Below are 27,511 nucleotides of genomic sequence, written 5' to 3' on the forward strand. Positions count from 1 at the left end.
CAATAAACATTGGTGCACAATGCCCTGTTCTGGGAAAAAGAGCTACATAAGACAATGTAATCTATTCAGTAAAAAAACTTGGCTACAAGAACCACTGCGACCTCTGCCGTCCTGTAGCCCTTAACTCAGCAAGTTAGATATTAACCAGATGGACCTAGTAGAGATGGTCACATGACATTTTTTGTCTATCACTTTACCACAAAAGTAATAAGAATAATCTTAGGTCATATAGAGTTTAAATATTAAGGAAATAAACATTGTATTAGCTCATTGACTTAGTTAAATATTCTTAAAATAATTGTGATTAGGTAAGGATAATCTGTAAGGTTACTGTTTTCTCATAATCTTTTGGTAAAAACAATTTCTGCCTAAGCTTTGGAAACTTCTTTGATTTCATTAATCACAAGCCTGTCATTATAGCCTGAAGAAAAACATATATAAACCCAGCCTTCCCCAGAATAAAGTGGGAGTGATTGCACCAGAACTAGGGTCTGTGTCTTTCATTCTCCATCCATTGCTGACGCTGTCTCCCCGCACCCTGTTACCAGTGTGGAACCCATGGACTTCTGCTTGAGCTGGACCCTGGCAATCTGTTAGGACAGGCACTAGTTAAATAAAGGTATTAGTGGAAGTGTTGCAGGAGCAAAGTGAGAAGAGAATTCAGAGCAAATTAAATAGCAGCTCTTTTAAAATAAGAACTACTTGACTAGATCATCTTGATCTGTCCATTGATAGATTAGTATATTTGACGAATAACTGTTTTGACAGAACCATATCAAAAAGTTAAAACATTTGCCCTGGGCTTTGGCAGTCACCTGTAATCCCAGTGGTCATGATGTTGAAGCAGGAGGATCACAAGTTCAAAGCCAGCTTCAGAAAACTAGTGAGGCCCTAAAAAACTTAGTGAGACCCTGTTTCAAAATGAAAAATAATGGATTGTGGCTCAGTAGTTAAGTGCCCCAGATTCAATCCCTCATACCCCAAAGTGAAAACATTCCTTTTTATTACCTATATACATACATATATAAATACATATATAAACATATTTATCCACACACAACTCCATCTTTGATACTCTTTTCCTTCATTCTCCCATAAGGTGATATGGACACTATGTATTCCCTATTTTGTATTCTATATTTTTTATGTATTCTATATTTTTAAATATTTCAGATTATATATTGATCTAAGACAGGCATCTTCTTGATGAAGTAAAGTAATTCTCCATGCAAAGATCTATTTTTAAATATATTTAAAAGTAGTTGAAATGAAACCAGCTATAGTTCATTTAAAAGTAGTTTAAAACATGCATGGGAATTTTAAAGTAAATTTTATCAGTACTGTAGATCTGAAGATCCCGTCCATGAGGTGGAGAGGAGGGAGAGGGATTTGTTTGAACAGATGCCCTGCAAGGAGGGTATTCTGTATTTTGGCATTTCTATCAAGCTTGCTTGGGAGTTGTTGACAGTTTTGTTTTAGTAGGAGTTTGTCACTTTAAGGGAAAAGCAGGAAGTTAAAAGTGGACACAGAGAGTAGGGGAACAAAAGAGATTGGAGAACCATTCTCTCTCCAGAGGGAGTAAAAAGGCACTGCCTATCACAGCAGCTGAAAATTACAGAAGTTGTAGATGATATTTTATTTTTGTTTTCTGCCCAAAGCAGATTCACTCCATGTTTTCTTCCCATTAAGAGAGGGAGAATTGCTGCCAATGAGTGAGCAGGGTGTTGGCTGAAAGGAGGTGGGGCAGAACAGCTCCTCCCCATAGACTGTTGCTGCTATTTGTACTTCTGTAGTTTATATTTCTTTTATTACAGCAGAAAATCAGAGTAACTTCATGATCACAGCTGAAGAATCAGCCAGGTGCTTCTGGAAAAAGTAAGATAATATTATGGAGCTTCTCAGCTTTGAGTTTGCAGGCAACAGGGCTGCCCTATCCTGTGCAGGAGATTCCTTTTGAAGAGGGCAACCAAATCTGCCTTCCCCAGTCACCTCTTGTTACAGCATTTATTTGAGTGTCATGGCAACTGTCTTAAAAACTGTTGACAGATTTGTGCTTTCTCTCTTTTGTCATTCTTTCTTTAGGGCAAGTGACATTGCCATAGCCAGGTGAAGATATCTGGAGATCATGACCAAGAAAAGTATTGCTGTGATTGGGAGCGAAGTCTGTGGGCTCTCTTCTGTCAAATGCTGCCTGGATGAAGACTTGGAATCTGTTTGCTTTGAAAGGACTGATGACATTGGAGGGCTTTGGAGGTATGAGGTAAATCTCCTTGTCCCTTAATACTTGAAGCCATCCCTGAAGCTGGGTGCATGAAATATTTTATCTCATGTTAGGTAATATGACAGCTTGATAGTGACTAAACCTGATATAATTCTGCCTGTTGACTTCTTAACATCCTCCCACCCCACGTTTTATGAGGTTTCCTCTTTCCCTCTGTTGGCTGCAAAATGCATTGCAGATGTCCCTTTTTTTAGAGTGGTTGCTTTTTTTTTTTTTTTTTTTTAGAGTGGTTGCTTCTGATATGACTTAAAGGTAAATGAGCTAGAATTACCTGCTAACAACTCCTTCAAGGAATACCCCCGTCCAATTTTCAACATTACCTTTTCTTTTTTTAAATTTATTTGCATTGTAAAGAAATGGAATACATGTTGTCTCTGTTTGTACATGGAGTAACAGCATACAATTTGCATAATCATATATTTATATAGGGTAAAGATGTTTGATTCATTCTGTTATTTTTTCCTTTCCCGCCACCCCTCCCATCCCTCTTTTCCCTCTATACACTCCCTCCTTCCTCCAGTCTTGCTGGCTCCCACCCCCCATTATGTGTTACCATCGGCTTATCAGTGAGATCATTCGTCCTTTGTTTTTTTAGAGATTGGCTTATTTCACTTAGCATGATATTCTCAAATTTCATTTATTTGCCTGCAAATGCCATAATTTTATTATTCTTTATAGCTGAGTAATATTCCATTGTGTGTATATACCACAGTTTCTTTATCCATTCATCAATTGAAGGACATCTAGGTTGGTTCCATAATCTGGCTATTGTGAATTGAGCAGCTATGAACACTGATGTGGCTCTATCTCTGTAGTATGCTGATTTTAAGTCCTTTGGGTATAGGCCAAGGAGTGGTATAGCTGGGTCAAATGGTGGGTCCAATCCAATTTGTCTAAGGAATCTCCACACTGCTTTCCAGAGTGGCTGCACTAATTTGCAGCCCCACCAGCAATGTATGAGTGTACCTTTTTCCCCACATCCTCTCCAACACCTATTGTTGCTTGTGTTCTTGATAATCGCCATTCTAATTGGGGTGAGATGGAATCTTAGGGTGGTTTTGATTTGCACTTCTCTTATTACTAAAGATGGTGAACATTTTTTCATATGTTTGTTGATTCTTGTAGATCTTCTTCTGTGAAGCATCTCTTTATATCCTTAGCCCATTTGTTGATTGGGTTATTTGTATTCTTGATGTAGAGTTTTTGAGTTTTTTATATATTCTGGAAATTAGTGCTCTATGTGAAGTATGAGTGGCAAAGATTTTCTCCCACTCTGTAGGCTCTCTCTTTCCATTACTGATGGTTTCCTTTGCTGGGAGAAAGGTATGTAGTTTGAATCTGTCCCAGTTATTGATTCTTGCTTTTATTTCTTTTGCTATGAGAGTCCTGTTAAGGAAGTCTGATCCTAAGCCAACAAGTTGAAGATTTGTACCTACTTTTTCTTCTATAAGATGAAGGGTCTCTGGTTTGATTTCAAAGTCTTGATCCATTGTGAGTTGATTTTTGTGCAGGGTGAGAGATAGGGTTTTACTTTCATTCTGTTGCATATGGATTTTCAGTTTTCCCAGCACCATTTGTTGAAGAGGCTATCTTTTCTCCATTGCATATTTTTTGCACCTTTGTATAGTATGAGAAAATTGTATTTATTTGGGTTTGTGTCCATGTCCTCTATTCTGTACCATTGATCTTCCTGTCTATTTTGGTGCCAATATCATGCCATTTTTGTTACTATTTGTTTGTCATATAGTTGAAGTTCTGATATTGTGATACCCCCTAACATTACTTTTTCTATTAAAAAAAATCTGGGTATTCTGACATTTCTGGTCCTTGAATAAGGTATAAAATTTGATAGTATTTTTTGATGTGAACTTCTTGCTTTGAGAATTTCAAAGTCCTTTGTCTTCCAGGAGAGGCTGGAGGGCACATGCAAATGGGTTTTCTTGTCCTTAAACATACCAGTTTTAAAGTTAAATTTTTTAAACATGCACATCCAACCCTGCAGCTTATTAGTAACCATTGACAATATCGTCTATTTAAATGGTATGCTTATTAAGTGCCAAAAAGTTTCAGTTACCTTCATTGATCTCTAACTTGGTTTATTTTTAAACTCATTTTCTGAACAAGTGAATGGAATTGAGGTGTCACAGGTATATTTCACATCCTAAAAACTATTACAGTGTTGGCCAGCTACTTAAAAGTGGCCTTATGACATTTCTTATTTGAACAAATGTGTTGTATCTTGGCTGCATTTCGGGAATTAATTCTGAATATAGTCTTATTCAGACTAAAATGAACACCCTTAGCAAATCCTTACACCTTTATCATAATTGGCCGGGAAACACTGTTAATTCGTTTTTAGAAACAGAAAATTCTACTCTTGAAATCCAGGCATACCCTAGTGTATAGGTTAAGAGCACTGATTTAGATTCAAAGACTCTCATTTACAAGAAGTATGGCCTTGGGCAAATCATTAAACCTCTCTGCCCACTGTTTTTTTTAATCTTTAGGAAGGGATAATAGAAATACCCTTTGTACAGTGATCATAGGGAATACGTGAATGAACAATTATATAAATCACTTATAAAAGTGACAGCTCCGCATATGGTTACATGTCAGTTATTATTCACGCCTAGAGGGAGACCCCCACATTTTGAGTCTACTTAAGCATCCTAGCCAGGTTTGGCAATTACTAAACAGAAGTGAAATCAACTTAGGCAGGGATGATGTTGGGAGGGTAGCCATTATTCTGCCTGATTATCAGTTTTGTGGTTTTTAAACTCTAAAGGGATTTGGAGTTAAAATCTGCTGAATATACAGCATGGGAATTTCTTTTTTATTATTATCTATGCAAAATTTCAACACCTTATAAACTGCTTCCACTAAAAAAATAAACTTTCATCATAATGCTCTGACTTCTCTGACTTTTTGTAACACAGACATACCTATATTGTTCACTATTATATTCTATAACCAAGAATGATGCCTGGCATATATTTCCTACCCAGTATATTTATGTTTAATAAGTGGATTTCTGAGAAGGAAGCTGTCCTGAGTGGCTGCTAAGAATGTTTATGGAGCTATAGACCCTCCTTTTCACATTTTTTAGTAACATAGCTGTGGAGACTAAAGTATTATAAACATCCTTTAATGTACTGAAAATATTTTGGATATTGCTGGTGGTTACCTTGAGAACTTTTTCCTGAGATGTACTTCTCTATCAGTCCCATGATCATTATTTGGAGTCTAGTTGTCCTTCCATCCCCCAAAACTTTTTTATAATTTGCTAGATGTTTCATATGTAGAATTGATCTAAGCACTTTGAAATTCCACATCCACTGGTAGGTGTCCAATAAGAATACTAGGAATTCAAGGTTTCTATTTTCTCTTTTTTTGTGTGACATTTTCATGGGACTCAGTATATTTTTATTTTCTTCTCAGGTAGTACCACTTGTACTTTCCTATCGTGATTCCTCTTTTATTTTTCTATCTGCCAAACAAGTGTTTTCTCATACACCACCATTTGTATTTTATGATCATGTTCCACCTACCATATTGGTATTGTCTCCTCCTTGTACAGTTGAAAACTTTCTAATAATAATTATATGAGCTCTCAAAACATTAATTTCAATCAATTCTTGATCTCTTCATTAACATTCAGTAAGATTGATGGGAGAAAGTATGTTGTGTTTTGATATATAAATCAGTTTACTTTGATATTACCTTATGAATGAAATTACTTGAAACCTTAACAAATTTCTTTGAAAACACTAAGGATTTAAAAAGTACTCAATGCTATAAAATAATCTTGCTATTTTTTAGTCAAACTGCATATCTAAAAATTATTAGAGTATGCTAAACTATGCTTTTCAAACTTTAATGTACAAATGAACTACTGGAGATTCTCATGAATTAATTTGGAGTATACCAAAGTTATCCATTTCTGACAAGCCCTAAGTTATATTTATGCTGATGATCAGATAACTATTTCACATATAAAGTTTTAAAGTATAGACAGAGAAGTAGATGCCATGTGGGCACAATATAATATAAAATGTTACTGTTTAAACAGAAAATTAAATAATATACACCCTTGAATAAAGTGTTTTTTAAAAAAACATAAATTTCATAACTCCTCCTTTCTTAAAAAATGGCAAAAAAGAGAATAAGACAATAAATGGATTGAAAAACACTTAAAAGAGTGTAGTTGTCCACTTTTGCTACATAGTTAAGAATTAATCACTGGGAGAACATTAACAAAAAATTATGTCAGCCCATTCATAAGATTCTTGTTGTGTTGACCTGGACTCCCAATAAAGCTCTCTGCTTTAGGAAATATAGAAAACATGAACAGCTAAAATTTAATTAGGGCAGAGATATAGTCACAACCACACCTTAAATAAATACTTTGGTTGAAATAGGTAAAATAAATAAGACAAGACTTGAAAGGAGACTCCTGAAAACCTCATTAGCAATCAAAAAGGAATAATTATGGGGCAGACAAATGAGTATGATCAATTTTGGATTTCTAGACTAAATAATTCTTTAATAAGAATTGGGAGGAAAATAAACCTGAATGTGGACAAATCCAACACTCTCTTTTGTGGATATTTAATGTTTTGTAATACCCACTCTTCTAATATTTATTTATTTCTGTAATACAAAGGAAGGAGAGGGTCCAAATTGGTTAAGATGATTTTCTATAATCAAAAAGAATTTAAATGTAATAGATTTGAAAACCTGTGGTTTGTGACATTTCAGTGACAGAATAATAGGCTGGATTCACATTGCATTATTTTATTGGATTACCACCTTACCCCATGAAGTAATTAATTGGAAATTTTTGAGGAAGCAAAAAAGTTTGTTGTAGGTAGGAAGACACTGAATTAGGGATTAATGTCATCTTAACCAGTGCTTCTCAGTTTTAATGTGCATCTGAATCAGTTGAGGATTATGTTATGTTAGTTCTGAGTCAGTAAGTTTAGAGAGGGGCCTAAAATTCTGCATTTCTAACAACATCCCTAGTGATCCCCTTTGTGCTGATCCACAGACCATACTTTGGGTAGCTAGGATCTAGAACAGTGGTCTTCAAATTTCAGTTATTTTTTCTTAAGCATTTAATTTGATTTCTTTTTATTTTATGAATAATGCTGACAGTAACATCCTTTAACAATAATCTTTGTTTACAAGTCTGAATATTTCTTTAAAGGGCTATGTAAATTTCAAGGATTTTTATATACATTGCAAAATTACTCAGAAAATATTGTACTAAATTATACTATCCCAAGTATGTTTTGATCTAACCCATTTTAATCATTTAAATGACTGTTACACAGCAATAGTAACAATGGGGTAAATAACAACTTATACTGGAAAGAGACTTAGTACATTTTCTTGAGAGCAATGTCTCAAAATATATGAAAATTCCTGAGACTTATTCATTTAGCTGGGAAGTTCTCACTTGGAATTTCTTGTGATTGCCATCTGATGAGTGATAAGACTGAATTTGATGTGACTACTTTGTTCACATGTTTAGAAATTTAGGTGGAATAGCTAGAATTTTGGGGGATTTTTTGAATATTTCTCTATCCTAGATATTTTCTTCCATGTGCCTATCTTGGGCTTCCTAAAAGTATTGTGGTCTCAATATTGTAAGTATTGTAGTTGGAGTTTTTATAGTAAAGATTTAGAATATCCCCCAAAATCCGAGGTGTTCAAGTCTTGGTATCCAACATAGCAATGACCAGAGGTGGGTCTTTTGGAAAGTGATTCATTCTTTAGGGTTATGACAACCTCAATGGATTAATTCATTGACAGCTTAATGTATTACTAGGCAGTGGTAGAAACTGTAGGCAGGTGGGACATGGTTGAAAAGCAGATCATGGGTTCAGATGGGTTACTCTTGGGGACTCTATCTTGTCTTGGGCCTTTCCCCCCATCCCCTGCTTTCTGGCTACTATGTGCTCAGAAGCTTTCCTCTGCCCTATCCTTCCACCAAGATTTTTTGCCTTGATGAAAACAAAAGCAGTGGAGTTGAAACCTCTGAATCCATGAGCCAAAAGAATTCTTTCTCATTGTTCAGGTATTTGAGTCACAGCTACAACAGCCAACTTCTTACATGGCTGCTGGATTCCACCAAAGTGAGCCTTCTAAGACACCCAGGTGGAAGCTGCAAGACTAATTATTACTTAGTATTGAAAGTCATTCAATGCCATTTCAACTGTATACTATTTGTCCAAAGCAAGTCATAAACATACTGAGACCTAAGAGGAAGGAACTAAACAGAGGCACAAGTGCTGGGAGATGTGTGGAGGTGGTGTATGTGTGTCATTTGTTTGAATTGGCATTTATTTCAGAAAATTTTTCAACTGTTCATTGGCTATTTGTATATCATGAAATAAGTTCTCAAGTTGCCATGAATACTTCTAATTTACTGCAGAAAAATTCTAAAGAAGGGAGAGTCAGTATTTACAAATTGGTGATCATCAATACTTCTAAGGAGATGATGTGCTTCAGTGACTATGTCAGCCCAGATCATTATCTTAACTTCATGCACAATTCCCAGGTCCTTTAGTATTTCAGGATATATGCCAAAGACTTCAAACTTTTAAAGTATATTCCATTCAACGTAGGCAGTTTTGTGGGTGTCTTTGTGTTTGAAGTTCTTCATCAAGTAAATGAATAATGTTGCTTTATTTACCAGTGCTTATGTGTAAATATTAGCTTGATATGCTCAAGTACAAAGACTTCACTCTTTGTTCTCTCTCTAAAATACCCCTGGGAAAGTCTCTCATATATTTTGGCTGCAGATAAAGAAAGATACCTGCCACCAATATTTTCATTGTCTTCATTTCACACTCTGCTTATAATAAAGGAAATGAGGGGAATGAATAGGTATGAAAACTTTAAATCTTTCTGGTTCCACAACTTTTCCACTATTGCTTTATTCTTTTATACTTTCTGAGGCAATTTTCAATATATAATTTTATGTGATCACCAAAACAACCTGGTGAATTACTTTAGTGACTGGGAAGTTATTGAGGAAACAAATAAGTTAAATCTGGTGGAGAGAATAGAACACTGAATTAGGAAACAAAACCCTGAATTCTGGCCTTTGTTCTTACCACTAATTAATTTGTGACCTGGGATGAGATAGTTTCTCAACTTGAATTTATTTTAATTTTCTTTTTATGTAAAAGAAGAAGATTGTACTGTATGATTTTTGGTTTCTTCCTTCTCTAAAGTCTGTTGTGATTTTCCCATAATTTATAACCATGACCATAAACAGACACATTTTATGGTCAACACACAACTCCATTTTACTTTATGTGCCTTATAAACCTGGATTAAAACCCAAACCTTCCACATTTTTCTGTTTAGCAACAATAATAAAATGGTAATATCTGGTGACAATTTTCAAAGCCAGTCATTTACAGCCCAGTGGTGCATCTCTGACCTGTTTAAATGACAGTTCTTGAACAAGTTTGTTACTGTACTAAGCAGTGATGATGCAAAGAAGAACATAAGTACCTTAACTAAGTAACTGTGTTTAAAGAAACAAAAAAATGAAGAAAATTATTATTATATATATATAAGTAATAAACCAAGTGATAAGTGCTATAGAGATCTACACATTGTAGCTCAGAAGAGGGAAGTTTAACCCATCAGGGAAGAGAAATCAAGTTCCAAGAAAGATTTTCAGAGAAGATAATGTTCAAGCTGAGTCTTGAGTAGAAAGAAATGAAGAAGGAATAAATGGATAATCTAAGTAGAAGCACCAGCTTGTGTAAAAACACATGACAGGAACTATAAATAGTAAAGAATGGTTAAGGCTTAGTGTCTCTATTATTCAACCAAGACATTATATCCAAGGCCCGAGAATCTCATTGAAATACATTCTTGATGTTTCCTTAGGCTGGCAGAGTAACCCATATTCACTGCCTTTTTTTTTTTTTTGAAAAGCTAAAATTTATACCACTGATTTCCCTATCTCACAGCCTCTTCCTCTATAATTAATTGTAATGTGGGCATATGTAAAAGGCAAAGAGAGATTCCTTTAAAAAAATAGGAGCCAATGAAATATTTTTCTGCTCTAACATGATAGGGAGACTCATAGTCACATGTTTGAGGTTAGTCAAAGAGAACAGGATTTGGGGGTCAGAAGACATCAGAGAGTTTGGGGATGTCTGGGGTTAGTGGAGAAACAGGTGTTTAGTGCACAGAGTGTCACAGAAGTATGGGAGAAATTCACGATTTATTCAGGTGCTACAATGCCTTAAGGCAGAGACTAAAAATCCTCACAAATCCTACCTTTTTAAAGGCACAGGAGAGTACAATTTTCTGTCAACTCCATTTTACTTTATGTGCCTTATAGAAGTCTTCTCATTCAGACCACAACCTCAAACAAAACTGTTCCTTATGGAGTATGAAAATCAAATATTCTTGCAAGGACCCTAATGATGTGATGGTACCTGTGGTGTCAACCTTTTGTGTAATAAATTGCAGGATAATCATGCCTGGGAAGATATACACTGTACTGGCTATGGTTACAGTCCCCTATGTACATCACTTTTCTTTCAGACTACTGTATATAGTGGAAAGAAGAGGCCTGATTTCTCTACTTCAGGCCAATGGGAGGTGGTCACTGAGTGTGAAGGAAAAAAGGAGGTTAATGTCTTTGATGGAGTCATGGTTTGCACTGGCCATCACACTAATGATCACTTACCCCTGGAAAGCTTTCCAGGTGAGTGACCTACCAGAAAGGAGGTTGACCCTTAAGCCAAGCCTTTGATGCTGAGGAATAGAACATTGTGGTCTGAATGATTTTTACCTTGGGGTGAAATAAGGCTTACCCTAATTATGCATGTTCCCTTGAAAATTTGATAATTTGTATTATCGCCATTTGGGCAATAAAAATTTTAAAGTTTAGAGGTCTGTGAACAATCATGCCACCACACAATGCCATTTCAGTCAAGGCTGGACTACATATAAAATGGTGATCCCATAAGATTATAATGCGGACTGAAAAATTCCTATTGGCTGAGTAGTATCATAGACATTATAATATCATGGTGATATTGATGTACAAACCCATCTGCATTGTCAGTTGTATAAAATTATAGTTCACACAATTATGTATGTGGTACATAAAAATAATAAACATCCATGTTACTGGTTTATGTATTTTCTGTACTACATTTAGTGTTGAGTATACTGCTTCTACTTGTAGAAACATTTACTGAAAAGCAGATTATCATATTACACCAACTAGCCTCACATGTCTCATGTTTATTGTGGGTATTGATTACATCAGGAGGTCACATCCAGTGACTGGCCTAAACAATCTATGCTTATGTAAGTACTTCTGTGATATTTTCAAAATAATGAAACCAACTTACAGCAAATTTTTGAGAATGTATGTATTTCTGACAAGTAGAACATGATTGTATTTAGTTTTTCAATGACTTTGGTCTTCTTTTTTATTGTAAACAAATGGGATACATGTTGTTTCTCTGTACATGGCATAAAGGCATACCATTTGTGTAATCATAAATTTACATAGGGTATTATTGTTTGATTCATTCTGTTATTTTTCCCCTTCCACCCACCCCTCCCACCCCTCTTTTCTCTCTGTACAGACCTTCCTTCCTCCATTCTTGCCCCCCTCCCTAACCCTAACTCTAACCCTAACACTAAACCCTCCCTCCCCCCATTATGTGTCCTCATCCACTTATTAGCGATGTCATTCGACCTTTGGTTTTTTAAGATTGGCTTATCTCACTTAGCATGATATTCTCCAATTTCATCCATTTGCCTTCAAATGCCATAATTTTATCATTCTTTATGGCTGAGTAATATTCCATTGTATGTATATATATATCTACCACAGTTTCTTTATCCATTCATCAATTGAAGGACATCTAGGTTGGTTCCACAATATGGCTATTGTGAATTAAGCAGCTATGAACATTGATGTGGCTGTATCTCTGTAGTATGCTGATTTTAAGTCCTTTGGGTATAGGCCAAGGAGTGGTATAGCTGGGTCAAATGGTGGGTCCAATCCAATTTGTCTAAGGAATCTCCACACTGCTTTCCAGAGTGGCTGCACTAATTTGCATCCCCACCAGCAATGTATGAGTGTACCTTTTTCCCCACATCCTCTCCAACACCTGTTGTTGCTTGTATTCTTGATAATCACCATTCTAATTGAGGTGAGATGGAATCTTAGGGTGGTTTTGATTTGCATTTCTCTTATTACTTGAGATCTTGACTTTGGTCTTCTTAAGGATCAAAAAGGAAGACTGGAAATCTTACAAAGCATTGGTTCAGATATGAAATTTTTCAGTCATTGAGGAAACAAATATTGAGTTTCTAAGGGTTAAGTGAAAGCTTGAATAATTTAGTTTCAGCTTGGGGCCTTAACTTTCTTTTTTTAAAAAATGCACTTTATGTATAGCCTAGAGTGTACAGAAACATATATACCCCAGTTGAAATGGGAGTATGTATCTAAGGGAATGAAAAGACAAAAGAGAATGGCAGTTTTCTGAGGCAGTTTAGATTTGTGAGTCTGCAAATACAAAATACAAACTACTTACAGTAAAGGAATCACAAGTTACTATTCTGAGGCTACGGAAGAAAAAAAAATAAGCAAAAGCATTAATAAAGACAAAAAGAGCTAAATAAAGGGAGATCATGTGGAGAATATGTGCTTTAAATTCTACAAAAGAATGATTTTACAAATGATATCCATCATATAAACTATCATCAAAAATTATTTTCTGTTCTCTTGCAGGAATTGAGAAGTTCAAAGGACAGTACTTCCATAGTTGAGACTATAAAAACCCAGAGGCATTGGTTGGAAAAAGAGTCTTTATAATTTTTGGATCACAGTGAGATATATATTCTTGGTCAGTGTTTGGGAAGGAAAATGACAGGAAATTTTTTAAAAAGATTGTACAGAACTAAAATGCCACACTAGTGAGTTTGAACTTAATCTTGAATAAAGTGGGAGTGCTTTCAGATTGTGAGCCAGAATGATAAAAGTAAAAAAATATTTTCCATGCCTTAGGTATTCCTCAGCACCAGGAGTGGAGCTTGGATCTGGAATCCAAGGAGACTATGGATATCCTTTTGATGTGGTACTCTTTTCTCAACTTAAACATCTTATATCAAAGATATGTGACCAAGCATTAACAAATACATTTTTGGAAAAAATTATGAAACAAATATTTGATTAGGAAATGTTGGCCTAAATTCTAAACACAGGTATGTTCTCAGGGTGGGAATGGAGTTGGTTGGTAATGGCTAAGATACAAGAACAAGGATTGTTCACACAGGCTAACAGAGCTATCTCTACCTATACATTAAGAAAATCCAGGGAATTTGAAATTCAATTTTTACCTTATCAACCACAGAAGACCAAGATCTTCTGGTCTAAAGGATTTCTATCACTTATTCACATTGGCATTAACCATTTTTTTATTCTGTCAGGTATCAGTTCTTTTCATATTGTGCCCAACAACAACAAACAGGTAGTACAGGGCAGTGCATCATTCAGTCAGTCAACAAATGTGGGGCACCTGTTGTGAGCAAGGCATTATATTGGGCATGAAATAGAGAAAAGACATGATAATTCAAATAATACCTTATCTTTTTTTAAGTATTTTTAAAGATAAGCACAGTGATGAGGTATATGTATTATCTCATTTAACCCTCACAAATGGCCCTGGAGGTCCATACATTTTTTATGTGTATTTTACAGATTAAAAAATTTGAAACTAAGAGAAACTAAGTAATTTGACCAAGAAAAACATGAGTAACAAATGGAAGCCTTCAGAATGGATCTTACCTTAAAAATATGAATGAGAAGACAGACAACAGGATATGACAAAGAAATGCATAGGATGCAGAGTATAAAGAATGAGGTTCTCATACAGCCAGGAGGACCATTGCAAAATCATTTCTATATACTGACTAAATGATTTTTTTCTGTCTAATTTCTCATTTTTGAAAATGTTCAGATCTACAGAAAAGCAGTTCAATAATAAATACATTGAACATTCATATATCTTTTACCTAGATTCACCTATCAAATATGGCAAGATTTGTTTTTCTGTTTTCCTTTTTAGAATATAGGACGATCCAAATATGTAGAATACATACATACTTAAGTACTTTTTTAAAAGTAAGTCGAAATAATTAATATATATCTATGAAAAAGGGCACTCATATACCATAATACAACTATCCCATTTGGGAAATTTAACTTTGATAAAATACATTATCTAAAATGTTGGCATTTTCAAATTTCCACAGATGTCCCAATAATATTCTTTTCTGTTTTCTTTGGGTACTAGGGGTTGAACCAGAGTACTTTACCATGGAGTTGCATTCCCAGCCCTTTGTATTTTTTGAGATAGGGTCTCACTAAGTTGCTTAGGGCCTTGCTAAATTGCCTCAGCAATTTGAAATTAATTAGTGAGATGATACTTGGATGCTGTTTCCCAACAAATTTTTCATTTAGTTATTTAAGCATGGATATCTTTTATAATTGCAAAACAAATTGAGGTATTATGTAATAACAAGAGGTAGGTAAATAGTGTCAGTATGTAGCATTCTAATTTCAATATCTTAAAATAGCATAAGGCACATTATACCTTGAGACCTACACAAAGTCTGATATATCTAGACTATATGGCAAAGGTAGAAAAGTAGTTGAATATGTCTCTAGGTCTATCAGGTAAGAAACTTTTTGTCTGCTCTGATAAATAAAAAGTTTGGAGGGTTGGGGATTTAGCTCAGTGTCAGAGCACTTGCTTAGAATTTAAGCAAGTGAGTAACATAATAATAAATCTGTAATAAAAGTATTATAGAATGACCACAGCACCTGACCCAATAATATTCTTCCTAGCTTTTTATTTCTTTTTCTAAATTTAGGATTCTAAAATCATGTTTATTGCCCTTCTATTCTAAGGCAAATGGTATAGAAGGAAGGGAGCCCTAAAGACCACTGTATTAGTTCAGGGGAGACAGGGAGGAAACAAAACTATTCTCGGTAAACTTCCTTTTTATGGGATAAAGAGCATAGGCTTGGTAAGCAGATATGAGACAGTTTTGTGACTTGGCCATCTATGTAAATTGTGGTACTGCTAGTGAAAAGGAATAGGTTTAGAGAGAAAAAAATAAAATCATGAGGTTGGGATGCAGAAAAGAATCTTCCTAAAGTTTAGAATCAAAGCAAATTAAATTCAACAAATCAGGTATAGTTTTAAAACATATAATATTTCTGAGTCTAGGCCTGGAAGATAATTTAATGAGGACTCTCAGAGCCTACTGACTTAAAATTCAGAAATTAAGAGTGTTTTAAAATTGAATTAAGAGTTTTTTAAAAAAGATACAAGATACTGGAAAGCTGACTTACTTATTTTGATACACTTATTTCATGCTATCCTTATAAAACATTACTTAACTGGTCCAAAGTATCCCAACAGAGTTTATAGAAAGCTATTTAAATAGAAATACTAAAATACTAGGCTCTATAACATTGGTCAAGTCACTTCACTTCTCTTGACTTTGGTTTCCACATCTATAAAACTTAGATAATGACACCTATCCTATCTCCTTCATAGAGTTTGTGTGACTGTCAAGTTAATGCATGAAAATGTAATTTAAATTCTAAATTGCTATATGGATGTAATTTATTACACAGTTTGGGAAATGAAATTCTAAGGCTACCTCTTGGGCCTTTGGAATTAAAAAGGGAACTGAACAGAATATTAACAGACAAGTTCTGCCAGACTTAATGATATGTGGACAGAAAATATTGGCCTATGGCCCTATGATACCACAGAGTGTATGTATTACTTAAGAAACCACCTATGATTTCCTCAAATAAGCCTCTTCTTCCTTCACTTCTCCAGTACTTTTCCCTTTCAGTGACTTCTAGGGTTCAGCTTTTGTCCTGAAAAGTTGATGTAAATTAGAACTGGTATAAAGTAGAACTTTTCCAAATTTCATTGGCAGACTGAGTGGAAACCATTGACATATTGTTTAACCACCTCCACCAGAGCAAAAATTTACTTACATGATTTATTTCTCTCTTTCCCCTTCTTTCCCTCTCTCTTGGTCACTCTCATTTTTCCTCTTCATCTTTATTGGCACTCATAGAGCTCTGAGCCAGCATCCAAATGTAAATGCTAATCTGTCAAATATATAATTTCTGGCCTCATAAAAGTGAAAGGAAATGTGAAGGAATTCACAGAGACAGCTGCCATATTTGAAGATGGCTCCAGAGAGGACAACATTGATGCCGTTATCTTTGCCACAGGCTTTAGCTTTGCCTTTGCTTTTCTTGAAGATTCTGTCAAAGTGGTCAAAAATAAGATATCCCCATATAAAATGGTCTTCCCCCAAACCTAGAAAAGTCAATTCTTGCTATCATAGGCCTGATTCAATACTTAGGAGCCATTATGTCCATTGCAGAACTCCAAGGACACTGGGCCACTCAAGTATTTAAAGGTAAGTGACTATACAAATTTACTACTTAATTACTTGATGATGTTTACTTGTGTTTGTGTACTTACTTTTAAATAGCAGTATGTCTGACTGAAATCTTGAGGTTTGCATAATATCTGGCACAAAGTTATTACTCGAACATTTATTTTTAAGTGACTCTAAAGTAGTAATTTATAACCATAAACATATATTAGAATCACCTGGGATATTTTCCAAACTTAGAGATGGTTTGATCTCATCCCTGGTGATGCTTATTCAGTACATCTGGGTGGGACAGGCATAAGTTTTTAAAAAAATTGTTCCCCAGATGATTACACTCATCTACATTTTGGAAAACTGGAATGTATTTATGAAGTAAAAGAATGCCATCTTTCATTTTAGAGAATGCCTATAGAAATGGTGTGACTTAATTTCAGACAAGTGTTAACTCCTGGTAGGAGATTAGTCCAGAATGTAGAATATTCAACTTTCAAATCCTCATACCCCCTTTATATCCCCTCTTTCAGTTTTGGCTAGGATTACTAGAAAAAAAAAAAAAACTTTGAGGTTTGGGATAGTAGACTCAATATGAGTCAGCAGAGGATAAGGCTTCTAAAAGTCATGATTAAATCTAGCATCATCAAAAAATTATTATGTCCCAGAACACATAATTGTTCTCTAAACTGATAAGACTACCACCTGAAAACATTATAAAAGTGAAACTGGAATTCATTGAATAAGGAGAGAGATAAGAATGATATAAGGAAAGTGAAAACATAATTTGAAATACAGATGAATTTGCTGGAGGAGTGTAGGCTAAAGAAGTTAAGATCTGGGGGAGATCTGAGAGTTCCCTTCAAATATTTGAAGGAATAACCTACTTAGTAGGGCAAAGAGTCAAACTAGAACCAAGGAGTGAAATCTTGAGGGTTGCATAATATCAGCTTAATATTAAAATATAAAAGGCAAGATCTTTTCCTTACTTTGTTTTTCTTAATTTGTTGTTTTTAGATATATGTGACAGTAAGGTGTATTTTGACATATTATATATACATGGAGTGCAACCCATCCAATTTGGATCCCATTCTTGTGGTTGAACATGATGTGGAGTTACACTGGTCTTGTATTCATATATACACATAAGAATGTTATGTCTAGTTCATTCTACTGTCTTTCCCATTCTCATCCCTCCTCCTTTCCCTTCATTCCCATTTGTCTAATCCAGTGAATGTCCATACTTTTTCTCCCTATACTCCCCTGTTATAAGTTATCCACATATCAGAGAGTACTTTGGCCTTTTATTTCTTGGGACTATTAATTTCTCTTTTAAAATATTTTTTGGTGTAGATGGACATAATACATTTATATTCATTTTTTTTTTCAGTGCTGGGGATTGAACCCAGGGCCTTGTGCTTGAAAGGCAAGCACTCTACCAACTGAGATATCTCCCTAGCCCTATATTATTCATTTTTTATGCAGTGCTGAGTATTGAACCCAGGATCTCAAACATGCTAACCAACTGCTCAAACATTTAGCCACAATCCTAGTCCTGATTTATTTCACTTAGCATGATATTCTCCACTTCCATCCATTTATTGGTAAATGCCATGATTTCATTCTTCTTTATGGATGAGTAATATTCCATTGTGTATATGTACTAGATTTTCTTTATCTATTCATCTGTTGAAGGGCACCTTGGTTGGTTCCATAGCTTTGCTATCATGAATTGAGTGCTATAAACATTGATGTGGCTGTGTCACTGTAGTGTGCTGATTTTAAATCCTTTGGGTATAAACTAAGGAGTGGGATAACTGGGTCAAATGGTGGTTCCATTCCAAGTTTTCTGAGGAATGTCCATACTGCTTTCTACAGTGGTTATAACAGTTTGCAGTCCACCAGCAATGTATGAGTGAACATTTTCCCCTACATCCTTGCCAACATTTACTGTTACTTGTATTCTTGATATATTTCTGACTGAGATACACTCTCAGTATAGTTTTAATTTGCATTTCTCTCATTGCTGCAGATGTTGACTATTTTTTCACCATTTGCATTTCTTCTGTGAGGTGCCTGTTTTGTTCTTTTGCCATTTATTGATTGAGTTATTGGGGATATTTGGTATTAAGTTTTTTGTGTTCTCTTTATATGATGGAGATTAATGCTCTGAGGTGTAGATGGTAAAGATAATCTACCTTTCTGAGAGCTCTTTTGATTGTTCCCTTTGCTGTGAAGAAGCTTTTTATATGATACCATTCCATTTATTAATTCTTTAATTTACTTCTGCTTTAGGAGTCTTATGGAGGATGTCGGTTCTTGAGTGACATGATAGAGTTTTGGGCCTACATTTTCTTCTAATAGGGGCAGGGTTTTTAGTCTAATGCCTAGATCAACAAGACCTTTTCTTGGGCAGCCTCTGATATTGTGGGAATTCTAAAAATAATAGCAAAAGAATGTCACATGGCCAGATGGCAATTTGAACAAAGGTGAATGGAGGAGAGTTAAACCTCAGAATAGGAAGAAGCCAGATGAATTTGGAGTTTCTAAAGAAGAAATTCTTTGATCCTATGATTATTATAATAAAATTTGTTATATTTCTAGTATTTAATTAAAACTATTCAGTGTTTTCATTGGAATTGTAGCTTACTGTTTACTAGTGAGATCTTCATTATGTCAGAGGGAAAAATATAGTGCTATAGATTTAATCAGTAAAAAAAAAAAATCTTTCCAAATGACTGACATTTCTTAATTTCTTACATTGTATGCAGTAGGTCATGTACTATTTAAGAGCACTGGACCACCAAATGCAAATAACCCATGGTTGGTTTAATTCTAGTCATATTAAATGGATATTTTAATTAGATCAATTAAGGGAGAAAAATTTATTAACATAGGCCAGAGAATCTTAGTATGCTTGAAGCAAATGGGACTCTTATTCCAGGCCCAAGTAACTTGCTAAGAGGAATTGGAAACATGAGTATTTGGAAAAATCTGCATTATTGGTGTGAGAGTAGGTAATCTGAAGGAAAATGTAGAAATATCACAGCTTCTTATGGTAGCAGAAGCCTAGCGCACATTCTTCCAGCTTTTGCAAAGAAGAAATCTTCAGAAGAATCCCTAGACTTTACCAAACTTCCAACAGAAACCCTGAATTTTTTACTGTAGCCATGGCTTACCTGTCTACCTACCAAATATTTGTCTTTCTCATGCCTGAATATCTTCATTAGTTCATCTTTGACCTAGTTTCTCCTAGTATTTCAAGCCTGTCCAGCTCATTCTGTTCTCTTCTTTGGTCTGTCTTCCCGCTATCAAGTCCCATTTTCCTTCTTAATTCTCTGGAATTATTGCCCTCTTGTCAAGGAAAATATTCCACCCTTTTCTATAACACTGAACCCACATGAGTGAAATCAAGTTTCTTTTTTCTTTGCCTGTTTTGCCAGTCTCACAAGCATTCTTTCATTCAACAACTTTCTTTCCTTGAAAATCATATCAAGTTATACCAATTCTCTGTATTACCAGAAGGTATAATGTCATAGAGTGACATTTAGGTTCTGCCACAGATTGCTATAACCTGTTTTTTCAGGTTCATTTTCTATTAGTCATTACCACACATCAAGTCTTCTAGAAGCACTGGATGACTTACTCACTAAGCAAAAATATAGCAGATATTCTTTACCCAGAGCATTTGTTTCTGATGTTCTTTTCTTAGTATGTCCTCCCTTTACTGTCTGTTTATATAGGAAAACCTATTCATGTTTTCTCACTTGCTTATTAGTACATTGAATGCTCTCTAAATAATCATGTTTATTTACCTTTCTATTCCAAGGTTAGACCAATGCCTGGCACATAGAATATGTCTAATAAATGTCACTTCTAATGAATACAGTGTGGCCTTCAAGCAAATGAAGTTCTGAAATCTGTAGTAGAAACTTCATAAGGTCTCAGGTTATCAAGTGCTTGGCCAATTTCTCTTCATGTTAGAAGGCTTAACTGGTCTGGAAGACCAGCATGGCAGCCATATCTCTTTTCTCTTGTAACATTATACCAAAATGTGCAGGGTGAGTCAGGATTTCAGAAAGTCATGATTACACAAATGCAACATGCCTTACTCTTGAGAGTAGACCTTGAAAGACCCATTACCATAGAGCTTTATTTAGGCTCTCTTCATTCCCACATTGTCTTGGGACCCTTGAAAAATAAATTTCAATTCCTCATTGTTCTTCAACAACATTGTTCAGCAAACATTTACTGATCTCTCAGTATATATGATCTCCTAGGTTAAGAAAAAAAACAGAAAAACAGAAAATCCCTATTTTCATGGAACTCAGAGTCATAGAAGGAAGACAGACAAGAAACAAACATTTAATGTGTTCATTCACTTCACAGATATTTACTGCATCCTAAGCAGGCAGTCTAGTAACAATGTAGAGGAGCTACTATGGGAACAGTGTGCAACAAGTTCCCAATTCTTCCATGGCTATATACTAAAAGAAAAAGGAAATATTGTTATATGAGTGGGAAAATCACCAATATTTATATAAAGTTAGGGGAAAATGACAGTAAATTGAGTTCTGGGTATTACAAGTAATTGAGAATGTTGGGAAATAATGTTATAGGAATTAAGGAAAATGAAGTCAGGGGTATTCATAGAGGTGATATCAAGAAAGTTCTTGGCTGCCATGCAAGAAGTTTTTTTAAATGTATGCTATAGAGAACCACTGAAAGACTTTAACTGGGAGAGGAGAACTCAAATCAGATTTGCAATTTAGAATACATGTTAGAGGAAGTAAAATGGGAATGTCAGCCCAATTAAGACCTCATGAAGCCTTTAAACCAAAGTAATGGCAATGTTAATGAACAGGAGGTGATAAACTTGAGAGAAACTTTATAGGAGCTTTTAAAAGGATTTGGTGGCAGAATACATGTTGGGAATAAGAGAGAAAAGAATCTTCCCAGGTGCTGTGGTCATTATTGTAAACTAGGAATATAAAAAGGGGAGCAAGTTTTGGAGGGAGATAAGAAATATGATACAATATGTGTCTAAACAAGATAATACTGAAAGTTAATGAATTCAAAGAGAACTGCATCACAGAATGTTGTAAATATCTTTGTTCATCAAATCTTAACAGATCTTTGTTATTGTTGTTTATGAACTGACGTCCTGTCAGTCAACAAGAAATAGATCTCCACTTCCTCCTCCTCCATAAAGTTTACTCCCTCTGACATGTATTCTAAATTGCAAATCTGATTTGAGTTCTCTCCCAGTCAAAATCCTTCAGTGGTTCTCTATAGCCTACATTAAACACAAATTTCTTGTATAGCAGCGAAGAACTTTCTTGATATCACCTCTATGAATACCCTATAAGAAGTAATTGAAATATTCTCTCAAAATGTATTTCTTGAGCATCCTAAAAGACCTGTGATTAATTTCAAAGGAAACATTCCCATTCTTCCTCATTGATTTATAAGTAATAATTTATGTAACTAAAATGAGAAAACACATCAAAAAACACAGTAAGCTCTGAATATTAAATTTCTGACTTCTGTGTTTCAGGAGGAGCATATCAGGATATTCAGTAGAGTGTGCATAGAAAAGGGCAACTAGAAAGGTAGAGATCATTAAACCTAATATATAAGGATCCTGTGTTGATTAGCCAGATAATGAGAAGATTAAAGTAGTTATGACAGGTGCTTCTCACATATTTTAAGATCTGTCAGGTGTTAAAATTCAATTCTGTGGCTCCAGAAGGAAGAGATAGTTCCAATGATGCAAGTAGAATAGAAGTAGATTTGGGGGTCAATACAAAAAATAACGTTTCAACAACTGCAGTAATCAATTATATCATCTCCTTAGATGGTAGTGAGATGTGCAAGACCAGAGACTTTTAAGGAGGAACAAGATGATCACTTGATATTGTATTGTAGAAAGAAGGATTGGACTGAGTAAGACACATTCCTGTACTGAAATTCTATATTTCAGAGTTTTATAGAGTAACACTTTAGGATTGTGGCTTAAATTTTCTACATGGCATAGTGCCTACATATTTGGTCATAAGGCTATATATCTGGGCAAAAGGTTGATTGTTTGAGCTAGAGTTTTTTATAGGAACTTAAATGTGATTCTGCCTTTGTCTAGTCATGTCCTTGGTGTTAGATCCTAGTACAGAAACTGTTTGTACATTAATGCTTAAAATTATTTGAAAAGATTGGGTATTATGAATTACACTTGGCCTTATTCCCCACACAAATTCCTATCTAATAAAAGAGGTTAGAAGGTGAGGCTTATCCTGCATAGGACTTTAGCATAAAATGTGATTGAGAATTTGTTTACTTCCTTTACTCTTCATTGTATAAAATATCTTTGTTATTAAGATATCTGTGTAGGTGTGTTTCTCCAGTCCCCTCCTTTTTTGAGATGGTGGTTTATTACATTGCTCAGGCTGATTGAACCCCTGGACTCAATTTATCTTCCTATTTTGGCCCCCCAAGTGCTGGGATTGCAAGATGGGTCACCACATCCAACTTGCCTTTTGACCTTGTATCTCATTTTCCATGTGCTTTTATGACCATTTGTCATTTCCATGTGTCCAAATTTCATTTACCAATTCAAATACTATGTTAGGGAGGAGGCAAGTATTTGTTGAAAAGCAGAGTACAGTAAACATGTTAAGACAAAGCAGAATAAAGTAAGCTACAAGTATTGATACAGGTGAATATTCTTTATCCGAAATGCTTAGGACTAGAGGTGTTTTGAATTTTATGTATTTTTAGAGTTTGAAATATTTGCATATACATAATAGCCTATCTTGGAGATGGATTCCAAATCTAAAAATAAAATTTACTCATTTTTCATATGTACCTTATAAACATAGCCATAAGGTAATTTTATACAATAATTTTAATGTGGCTGTTTTTTGACTGTGAGCTACCACATGAGTTCAAGTGCTGAATTTTCTACTTGTGACATCTTGTCAGTGTTCAAAGACTATTGGGGTTTGGAACATTTCAGATTTCTGTTTTTCCAATTAGGTATGCTCTACTTATATTTTGATGATGGAAGGATCAGGTAATCAAGCAAACTATAATATCTTTGAGTACAGAAAATTATCCTATATTTCCTTGAATTCCTCATAATGCAGTAATTGTTAATAGGATCATTGTTTTTACTGAGGTAATTTACACTCAAATTTTAATTTTTTTCTTTAGGGCTAAAGAAAATTTCCTCAGAAAATCAATTTCAATTTCAATTGAAAATCAATTTCAATCAACAATCAATTTCAACTAAAACTCAAGAGAAAATGGCAAAAAGATAAGAAATTCTCCCAGGATGATGTATGGCAACTTTTTCTAAGTATTTATTAATGTGAACAATATTTCACTACATTTCAGTTTCCTCTTATTAATTTGAGAAGTCTGATTAAAAAGGGAACAATATTTGTGACAACAGAATGGGGAATATTACTAACAGTTTTAATGTGGATGAGAAAGGAGAAAAAACTCAAGAAAAGGATATAAAGACTATACTTAGGACTTAAAAGAAAAGTTAGGTAGAAAAAACTCATGGAGAAAAAAGTTAGATTTGTTATTTAGGGAGGAATTACTTGAAGCAGTAATAGAGCTGCCAAAGGAAGGAAGATAATGTTTTATGAATGATATTTCAAAATTTTTAAGTACATTTATAAATCTGAAGTGACTTCTTTGCTGGCTATCATCATGTGAATAGCACGTGCAGGTTACAGTGGCTTGGAGCATGAAAAGTCCATGTGACTTGGTAAGGTAATAACATCAGCTGGCTGCTTAGTGCTTTGTTGAACAAACTGATTCAGAAGTCCAAACTTCAGCTCAATCCTAGGGTTGTTTTTATTCAGAAAATGTGGAAATTGATTGTTGAAGTCCCCAAATGGTGGTTTTCTGCAACGTACTATACTAGCATAACTTCCTATCTTGGAGGAAGGTAATTTTTTTAATTAAAAATCATATATTTACATATGGCAATGTTATTTGATTCATTGTTAGTACAGCTAATTTTTCTAAAGTAGTTAGCAGCAAATCAAGTTCACTACTGTGTTTTAAAGATCCCCATCAAAGAAGGTCTTCTGTGAAAGACACAACTAGCAGGATTGATAAAGATTTAGTCAGGAAATTCAGATTTATGTGGGAAAGCTCTTGCACAAGAGATTGCACCTCTGTTTATAAAAGGTCATTTGAAATCAGCATTCTCCCCTATTTTAGAGATCACTACTGTATTCTAAATAGTCAACAGAGGGAGAAACAGTGGAGTGGCAAAACTGTGGACGCTGACAGTTTTGCTTCAAGGATTGTACAACACCCACTTGGGGTGGGGAACCAGGCCTTGGGAGGCATGGAGGACAGAGCCCAGGGCAGAGGACTGAAAGGGTCAGTTTAGTGACTGGCACTTGACACAAGAAGTCCACCACAGATGTCACTCATCCTTAGTTAACAAGACTGTGATGCTGAGATTCAGACACTAATCAACCCATCTTTAATTGGAGTAATGGGACTGGTCTGTGATGTTCTTTCAAGGAGTGGAGGGCAGGGTCACAGTTTTAAAATTTTCACCTGGCTTTGATTAAGAAAGAAAGAGCAGCAGCACAGTGCACTCTAGCTAGCTCAGTTTCCCTCTCCTAGATTCTTCCAGAATTAAAGGCACACTGCATCACCCACTCATGGCCTCCAGACCTAGTGACTCACCGTCCCGACTGGGTGGCTCCGAGAGAAATGTGGAGACCCAGGTGCTCACGCTCGCAAAGTTTGTGATACTGTACCCCTGGGTCCAGGCCCACAAGCCGGAGCTCACCCATCTTGCGCCCGCCCACTCTAGGCAACCTGGGTGGCACCCCAGCCTGTACCCACCCTAGGCCACTGAGGAGGCTCCACCGCCCCTGGGCCCAGGAGCAGGCCAGTCCCACCATCTCCCAGTGACCTCTACTTTGCCCAGTGCCCGGAACAAATGCAACTGGAGTCCTGCAGTGCCCAAGATCCCAGGTCGCCTGGGCTGAACCTTGCCCACTGCTGCGTGCTGTTCTATGGGTCTTCTGCCCTGAACTGGGCCCCAGAGTGTCGGCACCACTGTCGATCTGGACCCGCCAGTTCAGGGGGCACCGTGCTGCAGTCGAACAAAGAGTTGAGCAACCCTAGCGCTGGGGGTAGGCCACAGCGGCTGCCCCTCGGCGAAAATGATCTCCGCAGTGGGGCAGCATAACTGAAGAGGGCGTATGGAGCCCTTGATGATCCGGGGGAGACTGTCCAGGACAACCGCTCTGCCCTGACTTCTGGCCGCTCTCATTGATAACAAAGAGCGTGCACCCCACACAGGCGCTTCAAGGAGACACAGCTGCCACCATGGCCCAAGCACAGAGCCTCAGCACAAGCTGCTGAGCCACTGCTGAGCCCGCAGTTCGCCATAGATTGGTGGAGAGAGGCGACTCTGCCCCCTCTTCTATTTTAAAACTCGCCCCACCCGCCCGCCTGCAATTTCGCTGGGGATCCAGTGACTTCCTGTGCTGATTGTGCCCCCTAGGGACCTGAGACGGAAGCTACAGTTGGTGCCATCTGAGTTTGCTCTTGGAGAATATTTCAAAACGTAAATGTTTGCAGGTACTGTCTTTCTGCCCCTCCCTTCCAGTGTCTTTTTTCATGAATATTTATGCAAGAAAAAGTCATCCCACTAGTTTGTTTTTTCATATTTCAAACTTTGTTCTGAATTATCTCAATGGGCTAAAAGCTTAAAGGATTATATTTTACCTGCCCATTAACTGATTATTTGATTAAATTTTCTGACTTTGAGTAAATTTCAACTAAAACATAGGATATTGTTTTCAAAATGTTAAATGCCACACTGAGATCTTTAGGTTGATTTATAAAATAGTTCTTCAAAGGGCAGATATTTTTCAATGCTACTGATAATGGCTCCAAAGAGCCAAAGGACCTAATATCATGCAGAAATTTTTGAGTTTTTTTTCCCAAGAGGTACAGAACTAAAATTTTGTAATTATATTTCATTCAGAAATATAATTGGGTTTCTCTCTGTGTGGGTTCATTTGTGTGTGTATAGACATTGATAGTTGCAGCTTCTGTTTCAGTTGATAGAATATGATAACTAATATTAAGTTAGCATTCAGAGTGATGTCAGATTAAATTTTCACTAAATGAAATTCTAGTGACTGTTGTGATGTCATAAATTACATTAAAAACAACCTTTATCAAGAATTAATTGAATTTTTATTTGAAGCATTCAATGGCATTGATATAAACTGGAATTGTTTTATTATCCGTGAAGTTCTAATAAAACTGCCATATATTGCTTTTGCTTTCTTTTTTACTTAGAGAATTACAGTCATACATAGTAATTTGGTTCATTTAGACAAAATCAAACAAGCATGAAATTTTATTTACTCCATTTTGGTATAGAGTGCCCTTCAGCTTTCCATCTCTCTCTCCCTCTCTATCTCTCCCACTCCCTCTATTCTCTTCCCTCTACTCTATTGATCTTCCTCTTATTTACTTATGTATTTGACATATCACTTATTAGTTCACATTTGTTAGTGCATAAAAAACTTAAAGATAAAAATGGAGCAAAATACATCTTGAAAAGTTATCTTGCATTGAGTTCAAACATCTTTAAACCTATTACTACAGTTATACTTGCTAAACCATGTATTTGCACACGTCTCATGTTTTACACTGATCCTTCTCAAACAGACTTGAATGCTTAGATTTCCT

General features: G+C 35.6%; 1 pseudogene across 1 annotated transcript; it reads left to right on the forward strand.

The window, feature by feature from the left end:
- Nucleotides 1-1,819: 1,819 nt before the first annotated feature.
- On the forward strand, nucleotides 1,820-25,647 carry LOC306652424 (flavin-containing monooxygenase 5-like; annotated as a pseudogene). Its single transcript has 8 exons — nucleotides 1,820-1,875; nucleotides 2,083-2,260; nucleotides 8,718-8,906; nucleotides 10,859-11,021; nucleotides 13,071-13,167; nucleotides 13,311-13,543; nucleotides 16,445-16,795; nucleotides 25,418-25,647. The product of its transcript is annotated as a flavin-containing monooxygenase 5-like (transcript).
- The last annotated feature ends 1,864 nt before the right edge of the window (nucleotides 25,648-27,511 follow it).

This window comes from Sciurus vulgaris (genome assembly GCF_902686455.1).
Source record: "Sciurus vulgaris genome assembly, contig: HiC_scaffold_586_arrow_ctg1, whole genome shotgun sequence".
Taxonomy (NCBI): domain Eukaryota; kingdom Metazoa; phylum Chordata; class Mammalia; order Rodentia; family Sciuridae; genus Sciurus; species Sciurus vulgaris.